This window comes from Leopardus geoffroyi, chromosome B1 (genome assembly GCF_018350155.1).
Source record: "Leopardus geoffroyi isolate Oge1 chromosome B1, O.geoffroyi_Oge1_pat1.0, whole genome shotgun sequence".
NCBI lineage: Eukaryota > Metazoa > Chordata > Mammalia > Carnivora > Felidae > Leopardus > Leopardus geoffroyi.
In genome coordinates, this window is record NC_059327.1 from 70,474,190 (window position 1) to 70,486,641 (window position 12,452).

General features: G+C 38.1%; 1 protein-coding gene across 1 annotated transcript in view; it reads right to left on the reverse strand.

Moving 5' to 3' along the window:
- Positions 1 to 12,452, reverse strand: part of GLRB (glycine receptor beta) — a 103,058-nt gene that overhangs the window by 69,542 nt on the left and 21,064 nt on the right. The window lies entirely within an intron of this gene.

A 12,452-nucleotide genomic window follows, 5' to 3' on the forward strand; every position in this document is an offset into this window, starting at 1 on the left:
AGACTCTGCTGTAGTTAATTTGATATGAATATTTATTCAATAGTTCAGTAGTTCACCTTTATTTATAATAGAAATTCAAAGATGTTTTAAAACTTAAGTGAAATCCCATGTAGTTTATATTCACATGCATGCATTCAGGGGTTTTCCTACCTAAAAACAGTAGAAAACACTTGTTTAGCTCAATCAATACTAAATAACATTAAAGTCATCTCTACACATTAAAATATATTTTAAGAGTCTAGAAGCTATACCACTTTCTGCCAAAGAGTTGAAATAATTTGCATATTTTCAAATTATGCCTACACTTTACATAATTTTAAAATTTGGTATAGTGACTAGTATGTACACAAAATAAGCAAGAATAAGAAGAGTTAAATGCATTTAATTAGGGCACATACTTAATTCACGTTTCATTGTTAGTCTTTATATTCTGAATCTCAGTACAATATTTTATCTATTTGACTATGCCATTTTGTTTTATTTCAAGAAATCTATCAACAATTCTGTTATTACTACAAAAGAGGATTTATTGCATAGAAATACGATACTAATTTAAGAAAATAACTTACTTTACTCAGGCAAAGTGATCAAATGACTAGAGAAAATAATGTTTTATATCAAAAGCCTTTTTACAACCAGTCTTCTTTTGTTCACTTGCCTAAACTTGAACCGATGTCATTACTAATATGTGAAGTTATGCAAGGAATGCATCGGGCTGTATAGCTGGATGATGTAATGTTTTCCAGCACCAAGGGAAAAATCCAGAAACTTCTTTCCAAAGGGGAAACTCAGTTTTCCATTAACTGAAGAGCATTCTTATTTTTACATGACCCTTTAGTGACCATACTGCACAGCTCCATTTCAAAACTGGTGTGTTTGAGCATATTATCTGAATATCCTCCCTCCAACCAGGAGGGAGTCCAAACGGATGATTTTGTTTTTATAGAGTTATAAATGCAACAACAATGGTCAAAATTCCTTTCAGACTTTGAAGTAGTATGGCACATGCCAGCATGAGTAATCTGGGTGTGGGAGCCACAAAGCTTTGAGCCTCACATGAACTGAGGCAAGCAAGCACAAAGCAGTAAGCAAAGAGGAAGGTATGTAAAATGTGTAGGTTGTATTATTTCTCCTCTTTACGGCAGCGATTCCCTCTTTTTTAGGTTATGGACAACACTGAGAATCTGGTAAAAGCTATGTTCTTCCCTGAAAAAATGCAAAGTTTACAATGCTGAGGGATTGTGGACCTGAACACCTCAGGTGGTAGAAACCCTCTTTTGTGGAAACAGATGTTGGTATTCTCATCTAAAATGGGAGGAAAAGAGAAGATTAAAAAACAAATTAGATATCATGTAGTGACTGCAAGTAAGCTCAAAAAAAAAAAAAAAAAAAAAAGAAGATAAGAGTGTATCAAAGAGACACAAAGCCAACAGAAAGGTCTCCCAAGAGCCAAATTTGAATGATTTGAGCAATAAAATAGAGTCATATTGGATTATATCCCAAAGTATAAAATAAAAATCTGTGAGTCCATAAAGACATGCACAAATGATTAAACAAATAAACAAATGGAAGAGAACAGACAATTCTCCCATGCAGAATTCCAAATAACTGGAATTCCAAATAGACCCTTTATTTTCAGGGTAGAAGAGAGCTCTGCATTTCTCAGTGTGAGCTGTGCATAATGACTTCCTTCCAAAGAGTACATATAGGAAGGGGGAAAAGAGTTACTTTACAGCAGAGAAACCTGACAAATACTATCTCAACCAGAGGATCAAGGTTAACCTCTACAGTGAAAAGTCATGTCAACTTTATGTACCCTTAATAAAATGTGATGAGAATGGCAATGAATCCTGTGGTCTTCCCCCACCAAAACACGTAACTCCAATCCAATCATGAGAAAAATATCAAAGTGACATTTTATAAAATACTTGACTAGGACTCCTCAAAACCATCATGGTCATGTAAAAAAAGGAAGGTCTTAGAATCTGTCACAGCCAACAGGAGCCTAAGGACACATAAAGACTACATGTACTATGCTGAATGGGATCCTGGAACAGAAAAAGAACATTGGGTAAAAACCAAGGAAGCCTGAATAAAGCATGGACTTTAGTTAATAATAGTGTATCAGTATTGGTTCTTTAATTATAAAAAAAATGTATTATACTAACGTAAAATGTTAATAATAGGAGAAACTTTGGCAAATTTTCTATAAATCTAAAGCTGTTCTAAAATAAAAAGTTTATTGGGGGGGGGGCGGGGAAGAGCAGAAGGCCAAGGACCTTAACAGATACCGCACCAAAGATCGACAGATGGCAAATAAGCATATGGAAAGAGGTTCCACATCATACATCATCAGGCAAATGCAAATTGAAATAATCAAATACCATCTATACCTATTAGAATGGCCAAAGTCTCCAACACAGACAGCGCCAAATGCAAATGAAGATATGGACAAATAGGAACAGTAGGAACTCTGATACCTTTCTGGTGGGAATGCAAAATGGTGCAGCCACTTAGAAAGACAATGAGTGTGGCAGTTTCTTCAAAAATTAAACTTACTCTTACTACACAATCCAGCAATCTCACTGCTTGGTATTTACCCAAAGGATATAAAAACTTAATGTCTACACACACACACACACACACACACACACACACACACACACACAGGCACACACGCACAGGCACACACACACACAAATAAAACCATGCACACAAATGTTTATAACAGCTTTATTCATAATCGCCAAACTTGGAAGCAACCAAGATGTCCCTTAGTATACGAGTGGATAAATAAGTTGTGGTACATCCAGATAATGGAATATTATTTAGCATTAAATTATTTGCTCTATCAAACCATGGAAAGATATGGAGGAACCAGAAACGCATATTACTAAATGAAAGACGATACGAAAAGGCACTGTATGATGATTTTAAACTTGTGACATTGTGGAAAAAGGCAAAACTATGGAACAGTAAAAAGATCAGTGGGTGATAGGGACTGCGAGTGAGAGGGAGATTAATAGGCAGAGCACAGAGGACTTGTCCAAGAGCCAAGAGACTAGCATTTTAGACCCAGACAGACTGGAAGATTACCACATAATATTGGGCAAATCCCTCTGTGAGTCTCCTCTAGATAATCAGATAGATAGACATACAAAGACAGAGCAACACTTTATATATTCAGGTAATAAATTAAGTCAATAGTTGTGTACGAATCCAGGGTTATTATATTTTTATTTATTTTGCATTTTCCTAATTACAGTATAACTTATTATTACCTCTCTTGACAGCTTCTATATTTATTTTCCATTCAGTTTTCACAGATTAAACTGTGAACAGAAGGTTTATGAATATAGTGAGTGATACCTTTTACAGGATTAGTTGAGTTTAATTAGTTTATATTTATTTGAGAAGAATGTGTTTATGGGCATATGTGTATGTGTGTGGCAAAGTCTACTGTGTTATTATAGGCCAAGAATCATAATTAAGAACAGTGCTTCACAGCATTCATTTTATTTATCCCTCAATTGGGCTTAAGGAACTGTTGGATCTTGTGGAAACATTTTCAAATCTTGTCTACCTACAATCATGGAATTACATCACCCATGGCCCAAAGAAAAACATTTTTCACAAAGTAGAAACATCTATGTGTAGAGATTCTGGTTTTGGGATACCAGCAATCTCCCAATCTCTATGGTCTTTTTTAACTTCATACCACATGAGATTACTCATCCTATGAACACTACAAAGATCTATTTACATGTTATGTTTCTCAGACAGTGTAAAACATTAATTATTCTCACTACTTCTTATTGGTTTACTAATTTGATACAAACCTCATGACATAAGGAGTCAAACTTATGCCTCAAAACATTCACCGTGCAATTACCTTCCACCCACAGGGTATTACAGCAGATACAAATCCCGAGTAATACCTCTGACTCCAACACCAACTGCAACTGCTACGGTGCTTACCTTTTCTCAGTTCTCCATACAGAACATAAATATAAAATGTTTCCCTTCTGGCCTCACAGAAATGGTGAGAAGATAAGTCCAGCACTCACGCACACATGATCAAGTTACGTGTGGTTATAATTGAAGAGACACTTGTCAAAAAGCCAAGAGACTAGCATTCTAGACGCAGACAGACTGGAAGATTACTACATAATATTGGGCAAATCCCTCTCTGAGCTTCAGTATACTCACCTTTAAATCAAAGGTCAAAATCAGGTGTCTGTAAGATCCCATTCAGTTGATAATCTGGTTCCACTTGCAGCGGATGCTGTGGTGCCCCATCCCCCAGATCACCCCTTCAGAATTGAGGCTGCTGCCAGGAATGCTGGCTGCCTAAGGCTCTGAGCCAGGTCACTTCCAGAATAGCCTTCCTTCAGCCTTGCCCTGGAGGCAACCCACACTCAAAGACTTTGATACGGGGACACAAAAGCATTCAAGGTCCCTTCCTACTGATAGACATCTCTGCAAGCCATCCAGGCTTCAGAGCTCCCTGGAGCATCCTGATGCCTCAATTGCAAAGGCATTATTCCTGTGCTTGAACCCGCTTCCTCATTCCCTAGAAGTGTTCCAAAAGCAATCTCTTTCTGCATGTAAATCTTCATCTCACAGCCTGTCTTAGAGATAACTCAACCCACACCATCAACTAAATAATAAAACTCCTCAAAGAGCAATGAAAACTTAACCATCATTCAACTGTCTGCATGCTAAATTTCTCCTTGCATGAATTTTAGTCATTACTGAATGCATTTAACAAAGTTTTTGAGCATTTGCTATATGCCATGCATGGTGCCATATGCTGGCTATGCACTTAAGAATGAAACACAAATGTTGGTTATTCTGATGCAAAAGTAGTATTTAAAATTGTGGGTTCTTGGGACACTGGGGTGGCTCAGGTGGTTACTGCCCGACTTTTGATTTCAGTTCCCATGATCTCACAGTTCCTGGGATCGAGAGCCCTGCATTTGGCTCTTACTGACAGCATGGAACCTGCTTGGGATTCTCACTCCCTCTCTCTCTGTCCCTCCCCCACTCCAATACACATGCACATGCTCGGTCTCTCTCTCTCTCTCACTCTCTCTGTCTCTCTCTCTCTGAAAATAAATAAACTTCAATACTGTAGATCCACATGGATTTGTCTAGTGATTCTCAGCTTTGTTGTGCACGGAATTCACCTGAGAAACTCTGCAAACTACTGATGCCTAGTCTCACCCCAGATTTAATTAGTTTGGGGTGAAGTCCAAGCATCAGGATTTTAAAAGCTCCTCAGATGATTCTAATGGTCAGATGAATCACTTGTTAGAAGAGAAGAACATGGAATTAAAACCTGAGGAACTCCACCATTTAATGAGCAGATGGAGGAAGATAAGCCAATAATTAAGACAAAGAATCAACTACCCAAGAAGAAGGAAGAAATCCAAGAAGTGTGTGGTGACAACAGAAATTAAGGAGAAAGGGTAAATTTTATGGAAGGGTTGGATAACGGGACCAAATACCGCTGAGAGGTTAAGGTGAGGACAGAAAATATCCCCATGGCATTTAGCAAAAGGGAGAGCCGTTTTTCAGCTGAGAGAGACAGAAGCCTGACTGGAGTGGGCAGAGTAGTGAGCGGTAAGGTAGGATAGGGAGAATACCCATTGAAAACTTTTGACTAGGAGAGACTTCAGCAAGGGACAGGAAGCTCTGGACCCTCCTTTCCCTCTTGAACATACCAAATGAACAGCAAAACACAAATCAATTCTTTTTGTCAGAAATCCAAAAGCTAGTTGAGAGGCTTCTACACCCAAGCATGTGTAATGAAAGTAGCAGGAAAAGTGGAGACACCCTCTCGCCGTAATCTCCACCTTAGCACAATACAGCACAGTGCAATGCCATCCAGAGATGTCCTTAGCTCCTGCTTCTTCCTGAGGAGGGAAAGAGACCTCACATCCAATATACCAGCTTTTCTGAGTCTACCTTAGGAACCAACTCCTATCTTACCATCTGGGGCAATGATGGGATCCAGCACACACGTGGTAGTCCCCCGGGGAATAGAGAGAACAAAGCAGCTGTTTGATCAAGTGGCACTCACCACAGCTCTGCCCCCCACTTTGCTGTGAGTGGGCTGGAAACCCAGCTCTCACTGCAGTCACAGTGCCACAATATAGAAGTAACCTGAATGCCCACTGACAGATGAGCACATTGAAAAATGTGGTATATACATACAATCAAGGACTATCAAGCCTTAAAAAAGAAAATCCTGCAACATGCAGCAAGGGTGAACACTGAGGACATTATGCTAAGTGAAATGAGCCAGTCAAAAACATAAGTACTGCCTGATTCCACTTCTGTAAGGTCTCTAAGGTAGTCAAACTCAGAGAAGCAAAGAAGAAAATGACGGTTCGCTAGAGTGAGAAGAAATGAGGAGTGGCTAATCAAGAGGTAAAATTTCTGGGGTGCCTGGGTGGCTCAGTCAGCTCAGGTCATGATCTCACGGTTTGTGGGTTTGGGCCCCGCGTCAGGCTCTGTGCTGACAGCTCAGAGCCTGGAGCCTACTTCGGATTCTGTGTGTGTCTCTCTCTACCCCTCCCTGGCTCACACTCTGTCTCTCTCTCAAAAACAAATAAACATAAAAAAAAAAAAAAGAGGTAAAATTTCAGTTATGCAAGATGAATGAGTTCTAGAGATCTGCTGTACAATATTGTGCCTATACCTAATAATATTGTATCGTACATGAAAATCTGTTAAGGAGGTTACATGGTTATAGTAAGTGTTATTACCACAATAAAATGGAAAAAAAAATTCAATTTCTAGTGACAACCTCCAAAAAAAAAAACTCTATACTGTGTGTATACATAAATTAAGTTTTGCATGAGTTACTGCTCAATTTGATGTAGGAAAAAAAGTCAAAAAATTAGTCTGCTTTTTTAAAAAACTGAGTCAAATAGCTTATTATTGAACTCTTTGCACAGCTATTATTTGGAAATCAGGGAAAGGATGGCCTCTTCAATCAGTGTGCTGCACTGGGGTACCTGGGTAGCTTAGTCGGTTAAGCATCCAACTCTTATCTCAGCTCAGGTCATGATCTCACAGTTTGTGAAATTGAGCCCTGCATTGGGCTCTGCATTGGCAACATGGAGCCTGCTTGGGATTCTCTCACTCCCTCGCCCTTTCTTTCTCTGCCCCTCCCTGCTCACATATTCTCTCTGCCTCTCAAAATAAATAAATAAACTTTAAAAATATTAAAAGTAAATAAGTAAATAAATGTGTTTATTAACTGGATATGCCTATTTTAAAAATGAGTCTTGACCCTACCCTACATCATATACAAGAGTTAAACTGAAGTGGATTACACAGTTAAATGTGAAACATAAAACAATAAAGCTCTCAGAAAAAAAAAAAATAGATTATCTTCATGACCTTGGACTAAAGACTTAAAAAACCATAAAAGCATTAACAATAACTAATAAATCAGAGCTTATTCAAAATAAGTACTTCAGTTCATCAAAAGACACCATTGAGAAAGTGAAAATGCTTAACAAAGATTGGAAAAGAGATCTGTAGTACACGTGTGTGACAAAGAATCCTATCTAGAATGCATGAAGAACTACATACCAATAAGAAAAAGAAAACAAATTTTTTAAGTGGAAAAACACTTGAAACAACACTTTGCAAAAGAGATAGCTAGAAGTCCAATATATGAAAAGGTGCTCAATGAGATTAATCATCAGGGAAATACAAATTAAAATTACACTGTGGTATCATTATACCTACACAAGATGGCTAAAATTCAAGAGATTGCTAATAATATCAACTCTGGACATGAATGTGGAGTGGCTGGAACCCTCATACATTAATGATGGAGAATAACTGGAAAACTCTCCATATCTCCTAAAGTTCAATATTCATATACCCTATGATACAGAAATTGCATTCTTAGGTGTATGCTTATGTCTACCCAAATGCATGTATAAAAATGTCCATAACACTTTTAATGAACCCAAATAATAATGACCCTAAACTGGAAGCATTATGAATATTCATCAATAGTAGTGATAGTAATATTCGAACTTTACCTGAACTCCTGTAACACTGAGATGTTAAGAAATACCTCCATCATTCCCAGCATTCTGAGAAGCACTTTACCTCAAAGAGTTTGTCCCCAGGTGACCTAAGTAAGACTCACGGTTAACCCCTTGTTTACCTATGACAAGACCAGAAACTCTCTAAACTCCCCTTTTTTGTCTACTAAATGAGTACCTGAACTGTTTGTCACCACTGACCAATCTGAATCGGAGACCTGGCAACTTCACCTGACCAAATGTGGCTTAGGCTTCTCTCCTCCCACGAGTTCCTCAGTTTTCTCTAGCCCCTAAGATTAAAAGCAATCACTTGGAAAGCAGAACAAAACCTCCTTAATGGACTCCTCCAAGAACTGGCTCACAGCAAAGAAAAACTGTCCAATTTTGCCACCTGCTCACTGCAGTCTTCAACAACTGGCTCCTTCTGGCCACATTCACTCCTATAAAAGAGAAGGTCCTTCTGCCTGACCTTTCAGATGCTTATCGGTCTTAAAGTCAGAGTATCCCTCTATTGCAACAATCCTTTCCAATTAAATCTTGCCTAAGTATGGATTTGTTTTCCATTTGACATAAAGTGGACAAATATACTGCAGTATATTCAAGACAATTAAATACAACACAGCAATGAGGAAGAAAGAGCTATCGCTATACCAACAACATGGGTGAAATCTCACAGATATGATGTTGAGTGAAGTGATTTCCCAAGATTATTATCCCTGTTCACAGATGAGCTAACTGAGGCAGAGAGCCTAATTATTCTAGAAAATCCTTTCTTCGTAAAAGACCTGTTTTCAATATTAGACAATTTAAGTAAAGAGCTTAGAATAGTATGTTATACATCGTGTTATGTATCAATTCACATTAACCTATTTTGTATTATAAGCAAAGCAAAAGGAATCTGTTACAAAATAAGACAACCCAGTCAGAAAAAAAAAAAAAAAAATGGAGTCCAAAGCAAGTGAAATTTATCAGTATTATGGTTTGGTTTAAGCGAATATGTAGAATATTCTGATTTCTTGCATTTATGCATACTGTAAATTCAGGCATCTTATTTTCCAAAACGATATTCTAATTTTACTGCTCTCTAGAAAATTATGGTACTGGGCTAGTGAAAGGAAGTAGCTTTCTTACTACCACAAACCAAAATTTAAAAACAGGACATTAAGTCAAGAGAAGTCAGAGCAGAAATCAGGAATTGAAATAAAATCTTAAGCCTCAACACCCTTTAGAGCACAGAGCTCCAAGAGACACTGCAGAGCCTTTGGAGAAAGGGGCTTTTGCTACTGTCCGCAAAACCAATGAGCTGAGTGAACTGCTTGCTGAAAAGCCACCACGGTTGATTCTGTTTCTGCTGTAACTGCTCTTTGCAACTTCTCTTTGCAGCATTTCTAAGGTGTAAGATTACTTGTGATATAGAGACAAGAAAACCATCTCTTTTGAATTATATCTTCATTAAAATATCCACAGGCACACGTCTGAACAATGATAAGTGTCCCCAACAAAAATCCCATGACAAGATACAAAGGCAACAAGTATGAGCGTCATTAGGTGAGATGAACTACTTCCTTGCAGTATGTGCTAGCATCCGGATAATGAAAGATAAGCCTTTTTTTTTGTCCTTATCAACCACTGTTTGGAAACGAATGTGACTCTTTATTGAATGAGCTAGAATCTGGAGGACTCAATTATAAAAAAAATTAAAAAATAAAATTCTGTTTTCTCCCCAACATCCATCCAAACCTGGATGTGAGCCAGCATTCCACTGCACTTGAAGGAAATCTCCAACAGGTCTCATAATATTTTCAGTCATTCTCTGATAATAAAAAGTCTCCACTGGCACTTTCAGTCCCACTAAAATTGTCACTTTTATATTTCAGATGCCCAGTCCCTGGTAATGATAAAAATTCAGAGCTTGATTCAGAAATGACAACACCTCCCTCTCCTCCTCGAGTCTCCCTCAGAAAGGGGCTGCAGGCATGACTAGGTTTTGTTCTGTCTTCCTGCCTTGTTAGTTTACAGCATTTTTGTGGGTTTCTCAAAATCCTCTCTCCGAGAACCTCAAAGTTCAATCACCATGAAATGGCTATGGCTTTTTTTCAGCTGGCAACTCAGGATTGCAATCTTCACCCCAGGTATTCTGCAGTCCACACCTCACAGGCACACTACTGGGGTTCCATCATCTTCCCAGCCCCTTTTGGGCGAATTTCCTTTCTTTGTTTTGTTATTATTATTTTTTAGTTTACTTATTTATTTTGAGAGAGAGAGAGCGCGCGAGCAAGCACGCAGAGGTGGGGCAGAGAGAAAGAGAGAATCCCAAGCAGGCTCCACACTGCCAGTGCAGAGCCTGATGTGGGGCTTGAACTCACAAACCATGAGATCATTACCTGAGCTGAAATCAAGAGTCAGACACTTAACCAACTGAGCCACCCAGGCTCCCCATATTTCCTTTGTTTTAAACATCAAACCGGCACTTTCTTACTTACTTTGCTCTCACCCTGTCACTGTCTACTCCTATTCTCTCTCATGTGACCAACATCGGAGTCATAGTGAATGCCCAAGTATTCTTCTTCCTGACACACAGAAAGCAAATCTCCATGTCATGGTAGCCCTCTTCTCTCTGTTCTACAGCCTCTAGCCAATACCTGCAGCCATCACTGATGACTTCTCCAGTGTGAGTCAGATACCAGTCTACTATGAATCCCCCAAACTACAGGGGACAGACATGGTTCCGCCTCTCAGTAGCATTGAGAATAAGGAAAAACATTTTCCTCCCAATTCTATGGCAGGGAGTATGGAAAATGTCAGTGGGCTCCAAAGAATTTCCTCCAAAGTATTTCTATATGCTCTCTTCAATCTTAACCCTTTAAGGCCATTGAGGTAGATGCTGAGTAAAGGTCACAAAGCCAGTTTTCAGCACCTTTTTTGCATGACTGCATAAGAGGTCTCTTTCCTAACTTTGGTATGTGGGGGTTCGTGGCACCTATTGTTTTGTTCTTGGCCTTTGGAGCCTCAGCCAAAAACTGAGTCAGAAAGAATGCTATTCCAACTTCCTGATATACTAAGCTAACTTTTAACTGCTCTTAGTGGTCCTTTCTAACAGAAAATGTAGGTAATTATAGATTATTTATACAATTAATGAAGTAAATATTAATATTTACTTAACATTAAATAGAAGTACTTAAAATGTTCCTTAATATCAAATAATCAATTATCATTTCTATATTTTGGATTCTGGCAGGATATAACATAAGGATAAAAGACTTTCCAATAAAGAAGGTGAATTAATACAGATAGGCAGACTTTTTGAAGTAGAAATTTAAGAATTTTCACATGAGCTAAGATTTAAGAATTACGAACATTATCAACTAGAATTTTTATAACTTGGCTTTCTAATTAAATAAAAGTTCTTTGCCCTAATTAATAGTTGAATCAACAACTGGTCATTTCTAAAGGAAGAATTAAAAAAAAATAAAAACATTTATCTCAAAAATATTCCTGTTCAGGTGGGTTTTTCTCTAAAATTTCACACACTATTGAAAGGTAATTTGTGCACTATGGCTTAGAAATGGAAGTTCAAAGGCAAACAAGCAAGTACATATATGGAAAGAAAACAATCTAAAGCTCTGTACGCTAATCTTCTGCAACCCATAGAGAGAGAACAATGAACCATAAGCAGTTATCTACTGCATGGCACAGGGGTATCAGTCAATTAAAACCTGCACAGGTTGGACAGATCCTGTAGGGCAATACAAAGGAGACTTAACAGAAATACAGTTGATGTTCTGCTATCTATCCAAAGATTTTATTTTGGTATCTGTGTCCTAGTGCAGAATAAGTGGCAAGGTTATCAGGTGCAATATGTTGATACCAGATTAAGTCCCTTTTATATTTTCCAATGTAATATGATTTTTTAACCAAAACAACTGCTTATCTAATTTTCCTCTATCTATCATTGTGAACCTCATACAAAAGCTGGAAAAAGAGATAAAAAAGCTACTGAAGGTTACATTTTCCACTTCTCTGTGTTTCTGCCATTGTGAAATCACTCCAGCAACTGCCCCCTCTCTCCTGCATCATAAACGTTCTCTACCAGAACCTTTCCACCACCTTACAAATATGCTTTGTTATCCCCCATCTGTAAAAACCTTTCTCTTGACCCTGCATCCCCTCTGACCACAGCTCATTACTAATGTGCTTTTTTACATCAAAATTCCTCAGAAGAATTTTAATACTTGCAGCCCCCATTTCTTCCCTTAATGTCCTTTAAGTCCAATGTAGCAAGATTTTGTAACCATCTATAGAAACAAGTCTTATCAAGGTCAATGATGTTGTCAAATGCAATGACCAATTCTCAGTGTTCACCTTCTTGATCTAACC